The following is a 7,011-nucleotide window of genomic DNA, read 5'->3' as shown; positions in this document are numbered from 1 at the left end:
ATTGGTTAAAGGGATAGTTTATTTTCTGCAGAAGAATTTGACAGAGTTTGAAAATGAATAAAGAGTAAAAAAAAATTTTTGTTTTTGGTTGGTTGGTTGCTTAGCTTTTGCCTATAAGAGTTTCACAGAGTCAAAAAGTAAGAATGTAACTCTTTGAGGGGGCTGACTATTAAAGAACTGTATAGTGGAATAGGAGTTGTGGGAAGCAGAGTAACTGAGCCAGGGAGTGATACTAGGAAAATTAAGGCTTAAGTAACCCAGAACTAGAAATACCCTTTTTAACATTAAATCAGACACATCCTGGTGTCTTTGGATCCCATTGTATAGAATTTACCATATAAAAAAATCTTCCCTTTGTCTCTTGTTTATGTTTTCTACACTTTCTTGTATATTATGCTTTAACTTCATGTGTCAGGCAAACTTTACAAGGGTCTAAAGTCAAATGTTACCTAAAGCAAATATTAATCATCTTGCTGTTAAGGAAGATGTGTCATGGAAGGAAGAGCATCTGTGTCAGGATTATTAGCTTGCTTTAAGATTAGAGTTGAATGGGATTTAATCACTAGGTAAAAGCCCTGAAGGGTATCTGGCCTCAAGAGTGCTGGCTTTTTAAAAAAAAAAAACAATGCTTATATATGGTAGAGAAACCCTATAAAAGAATTCAAGAGAAGTTTCTGACAGGATCCTATAAACCCAGGCCCAGTCACTTCACTCTGATTATTTCTAGTCTGTTGTACCTAACGGATCTGAGATAAAAATTTTTTGAAAAGTGTTGGTACTCCATGTATGCTGCTAAAATGAAGTTAAATTAAGAAAGAAGTTACTTCTAGACTGGGCTTATAGTAATCTGGGTATAAATGAAGGAGACATATTAACGATAGACTCCCCTGCTTTTAATTGGGAAAACAGGGCTTTTAAATTTTTGACCTCAACTAAAAATTGTATGCAATAGTCTGTTTGTGTATGTTTGCAATATGTTTTATTCTCAGAGATCTCTAAATCTTCACGTTCTAGTGATTTTGGGGCATAGACTTAAGAGCAGATACACCATTTGTTCCTGCATTATTCTGACTCATTGTTAAAGCTGAGTCCTTGCTGTCTTTTACTAGGAACTGCTGACTCTAGTTACCCATGGGATGGAGGACCTGGGAGGAATAGGAGTTAGGGTCTTTTAAAACTCTGGATTTAGCACTTGTCTCTCCTTAAGCACCAATCACAATTGTAGGCTGAAGGGCTGTCATTTCTGCAGTGAACTGGAACTTTAATAATAAAAAGGCCAAATCTTTAAAAATTATAAGAAAAAAGAAGCAGAGGAAAAGGCTCTAAGAGTCTGTTACTTAAGAAATCCAGTTCTTAGCAATGGAATCCCTCCAGGATTCAAGTTTGGCCTTTGTCTTGATTTGCTTTACCCAGTTGTGCTTTGAATTGAATAAATTATTTAAAAGTTAAATTTTGTATTAGTTTCAACGTGAGTGGAGTTGAATTTTATGTAGCACAGTGCTTTTGCAGTATGATTGGTGTGAAATACTGAATACTCTGGATTTTGTAGTCAGGTTAAATGACTGAGGAGTACCTACCCTAAGTATTACGTACTGATCATCTAACTTCTTTTCTGTTCCCATCTACAGAACACCTGCCCAGGTTGTGGTTTTAGAGCAGCCAAAGCTCACTAATGTTGATTAGTTCTAATCTCCATACTGGCCTCATATGTGAAACTTGCTTAAATTTTGGTAAATTTTAGAATGTTGGTTGTTACTTCACCAAAGCATTTTGAATGAATACAGCTCTGTTATAAAGGGGGAATCAGACTACAATTTGAAGGGAATTAAATATGCCAGTCCTCCTTTAAATGGTGCTTTTTGTAATCTTTAGTGCTGAGAGACAAAGCTGCTTTTCAATATTTCACAAAGGAGTGGCTTACAAGAGTGGATTTTAAAGCTTTTCTCCAAGTGTAATTTGTCACTGGATTCTGACATGTGTCTGAAAATTCTGTGATGTAACACATACTGAAATGTGAGTTTTTTCCCCATTAAACTGTTGAATAAAAGTATTATACAGCAATAATATTTGAGTTCTTCATCAATTACTGATTATACCATCAAGATGTATCTGTCCAGGTAGCCTCAGGACCTAAAGAATGTAAATTGCCACATGGATATTTTAAAATAGAAATGTAATAGGTATATGGGACGCATGATATCATTCCTCTTCTTTTTGACCCAGGCTCTGCCAGCATTAACTAGAGGAAAGCAAACTGATTTGATTTTTAGCACTTTCTGTAAACTGCACACTTAGCTATCATCTTGTCCTGGGTTAGCCTAATGATTTTCATCCCTGGCCGCACATTAATATTACCTGTCAGATGCTATAAAAATACTGATGCCCAGCCTACTACCTTGTTGTTTAGTCGCTGTATCGGGTCTGACTCTTTTGTGGCCCCATGGACTGCAGCCCACTAGGCTCCTCTGTTCATGGGATTTCCTACGCAAGAAAAATGGAGTGGGTTGCCATTTCCTTCTCCAGGGGGATCTTCCTGACTCAGGGACCAAACTTGTGTCTCCTGCATTGGCAGGCAGGTTCTTTACCACTGAGGCAACGGAAAAAAGTGAAAATGTTAGTCACTCAGTCGTGTCTGACTCTTTGTGACCCCTTGTACATAGACCACCAGGTTCATCTATTCAAGGAATTCTCCAGCCAAGAATATTGGAGTGGGTAGCCAGTCCCTTCTCCAGGGGATCTTCCCAACCCAGGGATTGAACCCAGGTCCCCTGCATTGCAGGCCACGAGGGAAGCCCCTAAACTCCAATTAAATGAAAATCTCTTTGATGGGGTCCAAGTATCTATATTTTTTAAGCTCTCCAGATGATTCTAACATACTCAGAAATGAGGACCATTATCCTGGAACTTCCCTATTTATTCTTTCTCTGTCAGATATGCACTTATATGTGAAAGCTGGTTATATACTTCATTCTGACAGAAATCACTTCCCTCAGATGGCTTTGCCCAGGCCCATGATTATAATATCCTTTTTATTTTCCATCCCTTCATTTCATGGCATTTTTATGTAGCTAGCATCTGGACTTTTCTTCAAAGAACACAATCAGGCTACTCTGTATTTGCTGCTCTAAAGTCACCTGAGTTAAATTTCCTTAAAGAGGGGAATGATGGTGGGAGTGACTAGAGGGTGAGAACAGAGAGGGTTGAAGAGTGGAGGTGTACAAGGACAGGTAATGAAGAACTGCGATAGCAGAAATGGACCAAAACAGTTACCCCCAAACCCCAACAATAAGTCAGGACACTGCATGCAGACTAGAGGTACAGTGGTGGGTGTGATGGGGACTCAGCCTCTGGCAGAAGAGTCTCCTAAACATGTATCTTGGTCACCGAAACAACAAAATGGCACCAGAATTCTATCAAGGCTCAAACTTTCATTGACGTGTTTTCTAAAGCACTTCCTTCTGGCCCAGTTGATCTGGAGTCTTGTTGTATCCCTTCCAAACTCCTCTCCTCTCTCACATCAACAATTACCCATGACACAGGTGGTTTGGAGACCTGGTGAGTCTCTCTGTGGCCCTATTTGGTCACCATTCAGCAGTGTATATGGAGATCTTGAGTACTACCTCCCTTTCTCTAATCCATCCCCTGGCTCCAGGGCACTTGCATTGGAGATGAACTTCTCTGTTAGAATTCTTCAGGCACTCAGTCATACTCTGAAGAAGACTCCCATCTTGAGAGTATTCTCTTCATTGACTTTCTAGGGAGGAGGGCAAGATTCTCTGTCAGAAGGTCCACACGCAATAAGATATTTTAAAACAAAAATGGGTTTCACCAAATTCTCAGCTACTCTAGAATTAATTTCCCTTGACTACAATTTCCAAAGCCCTCCTGCTAGTGATAGCTTGTGATGAGAACATCAGGTGAGAATTCTGAACACCTGCTGCTGTTGCTGCTGCTAAGTTGCTTCAGTCATGTCTGACTCTGTGTGACCCCATACACGGCAGCCCACCAGGCTCCCCTGTCCCTGGGATTCTCCAGGCAAGAACACCAGAGTGGGTTGCCATTTCCTTCTCCAATGCATGAAAGTGAAAAATGAAAGTGAAGTTGCTCAGTCGTGTCCGACTCTTCGTGACCCCATGGACTGCAGCCTACCAGGCTCCTCCCTCCATGGGATTTTCCAGGCAAAAGTACTGGAGTGGAGTGCCATCGCCTTCTCCATCTGAACACCTGAAAGAGCCACAAAGATTACTGCAGACTGGTATACCTGGATCTTGGGGGTAAAAATCTTAATTCCCAGCTGACTGATCCTCAAAACTCTGACTACAGACCTATCTTAGTTCTTGTTTTCAGGGATATTTGTCATTGATTACAAGTTCTGGGTCACAATTACACATTAGGTGTTGGGATTAGGTAGTGGAATGGGTGTTGCATTCAAGAGGATCTCAGAAACTATTTCTGGGGGCTCAGGGAACAGACTGGGGATATTTTGAATGTTTGGAGTCTTTTGTTGTATCCACAAATGGAAATATGAAGATGGTGTTTCTCTTTCTCCCCCAGTTGGCAAAGCTGGCTCCTGGAGGTAGTCTGGGAGAGTGACCTAGAGTTAGGAAATCTGGGGAGAGTAAAGGAATCCAGGGATCTACCTGATCAACAGCCAGTCTGAGCACAGAATGGATTCTGAGAGTGGCATCTTGTTTTTAGATTAACAGGGCTGCAACCAGGACTGAATGAACTAACATCCAAGAGGGAAAGTAGAACTGTCCAAGGCAAACTGAGATCACTAGCTATCTTACTACCTATAGCTGTTTGCTGATTCTGAGCATGGGCTGAAGACTGAGCTTTTCCCAGGCAGAAGGTATCTGATGGTGGTAAAGTGAAACCAACAAAGCCATTAGTGGTATGTGACAATGGAGGGATGAGTTGAAAACTTGAAGGGCATCAATGCACAGCTATTTTTCTCTAAAGGACACTTATTGAAGTCTGGACTGCATATGAGGCTTAAGAGCTACCATAAGAGCTCATAAAAAGCAGAGCAAAATCTCCCAAACCCTGTGGTTCTGTGGTAATAAAACCAGCTAGAGAAAAGGAACTTGTTTGAAGCACATGGTCCCAAGACATTTGTCAAGTATTGGACTAATGTGGGATAGGACATAAAAGAACTATCCTAAAAATTCTTAAAAGGCCAAGTGGTTTCCAAATAATTGCATTCCAAAACAAAACTCAAGAATACCTATAGGAGGGCTTCCCTGGTGTTCTGGAGGCTAAGCATCTGCCTTCCAATGTAGGGGACACAGGTGTCCAGGAAGATTCCACATGCCATGGAACAACTAAGCCTCTGAGCCACAACTACTCAGCCCATGTGCCACAACTACTGAAGCCCACACACCTAGAGCCTGTGCTCTGCAACAAGGGACCTCACTGCAATCAGTAGCCTGTGCTCTGCAACAAAGAGTAGCCCCTCTCATCGCAACTAGAGAAAGCCTATGGGCAGCAATGAAGACCCAGTCAGAGATACACAAATATATCTTTTTTTTAAAAAAAAAAAACTATCAATACAAAAATATCCAGCACATAAACAGTCACAATTTTGGCATCCAATCAAAAATTACCAGACTTTTATTTCTGGTCAAAATAGAATAACAGGGACCAGATTTATCCTCCCATCAAAAACAACCAAAGACCCAGACAAAATATATTAAATAATGACTTTTAGATATTAAAAACCAAGCAATAAAGGACTTTAATCCCTGAAATACAGGAAATGAATTTAGGCTGAACACTTTAAGAATTTCCTAGGCTGGATACTTTGAGAATTTCCAGTTTGGTAACTCTGCAAAGACCAACAACACAGACTGCACAGGGTAGAATACCACAGGGGAGAAAGTGGCACAGAGATAGAGTTTAATAGATCACAGGCGAATGTCTTCCAGAAACACTCTCATAGACACATAGAAATAATGTTTTGCTACTTATTTGAGCATCCTATATGGGCAAGTCAAGTTGACACATAAACCTTCACAACAGAATAATGTGGTTAAATCTCAAAAACACTAAGCTGAGCAAGAGAAACCAATAGATAAGAGTATACACCATATGATCCAGAAATCAGATCAGCGATTATCTAAGGATGGAGTTATCAATGGTAGGGATAGGAGAGAGGAAGAGATTACGAAAGAGTAGGAGGAGACCATGGGGGATGCTGGTTATGTTCATTAGTGAGGCTTCACAGGTATATATATATGTCACAGGTATATATCCCCGGGTCGGGAAGATCCACTGGAGGAGGAAATGGCAACCCAATCTACTCTTGTCAGAAGAACCCCATGGACAGAGAAGTCTGGCGAGGTACAGTCCATAGGGCTGCAAACAGTCAAAAGCGATTGAACGACCATACATAAACACACAAACATATGTGTGTATATATATGGAAAGATCAAGTGTGCACTTTAAATATGTTTAGTTATTATATGTTAATTATACCCCAGTAAATAAAAAAAAATGTTAAGAAGTAAAAAATGGTGAAATACATATATTTTTAGAAAACAAAAGCTGAGGAAACTCAACATCAGCCAAAGATATTACAAATATACTAAAAGTACTTTTTATGAAAGAATGAAAGTAATCCTAGTTAGAAACATGGCAATTTAGAATGGGATAAAGAATAATGAAAATGGTAGATGTGTGGGCAAAAAAATATTTAATGACTTCAGGAATTTATAATAGTTTGTCAAGAGTAAAGCAAAAGTAAAATCTGGTAAAGGGAGTTATAGTTTTCCAAGAATCCTAGAAGTATTGTGAAAGTAATTATTTGTATAAAAATATACTAAATCATAAATGTTGCATGTTGATATTTGTAAAATCTCAAAGAATGGTAAAGCAAGTTAATAGGAGAAAATGTAATAACATAAAATATTTGTCTAATCAAAAAGAAAGCAAAGAAGAGTAAAGTGGAACATAAAACATGGTTTGGTGGTTCCTTTTTAAACCTTGATTGTGTTACAGCAACTTGTGTAC

Source organism: Ovis canadensis, chromosome 1, assembly GCF_042477335.2.
Source record: "Ovis canadensis isolate MfBH-ARS-UI-01 breed Bighorn chromosome 1, ARS-UI_OviCan_v2, whole genome shotgun sequence".
In the NCBI taxonomy this organism is placed as follows: domain Eukaryota; kingdom Metazoa; phylum Chordata; class Mammalia; order Artiodactyla; family Bovidae; genus Ovis; species Ovis canadensis.
The sequence above is the reverse complement of the archived record's forward strand: the minus strand, read 5'-3'. Positions refer to the sequence as shown.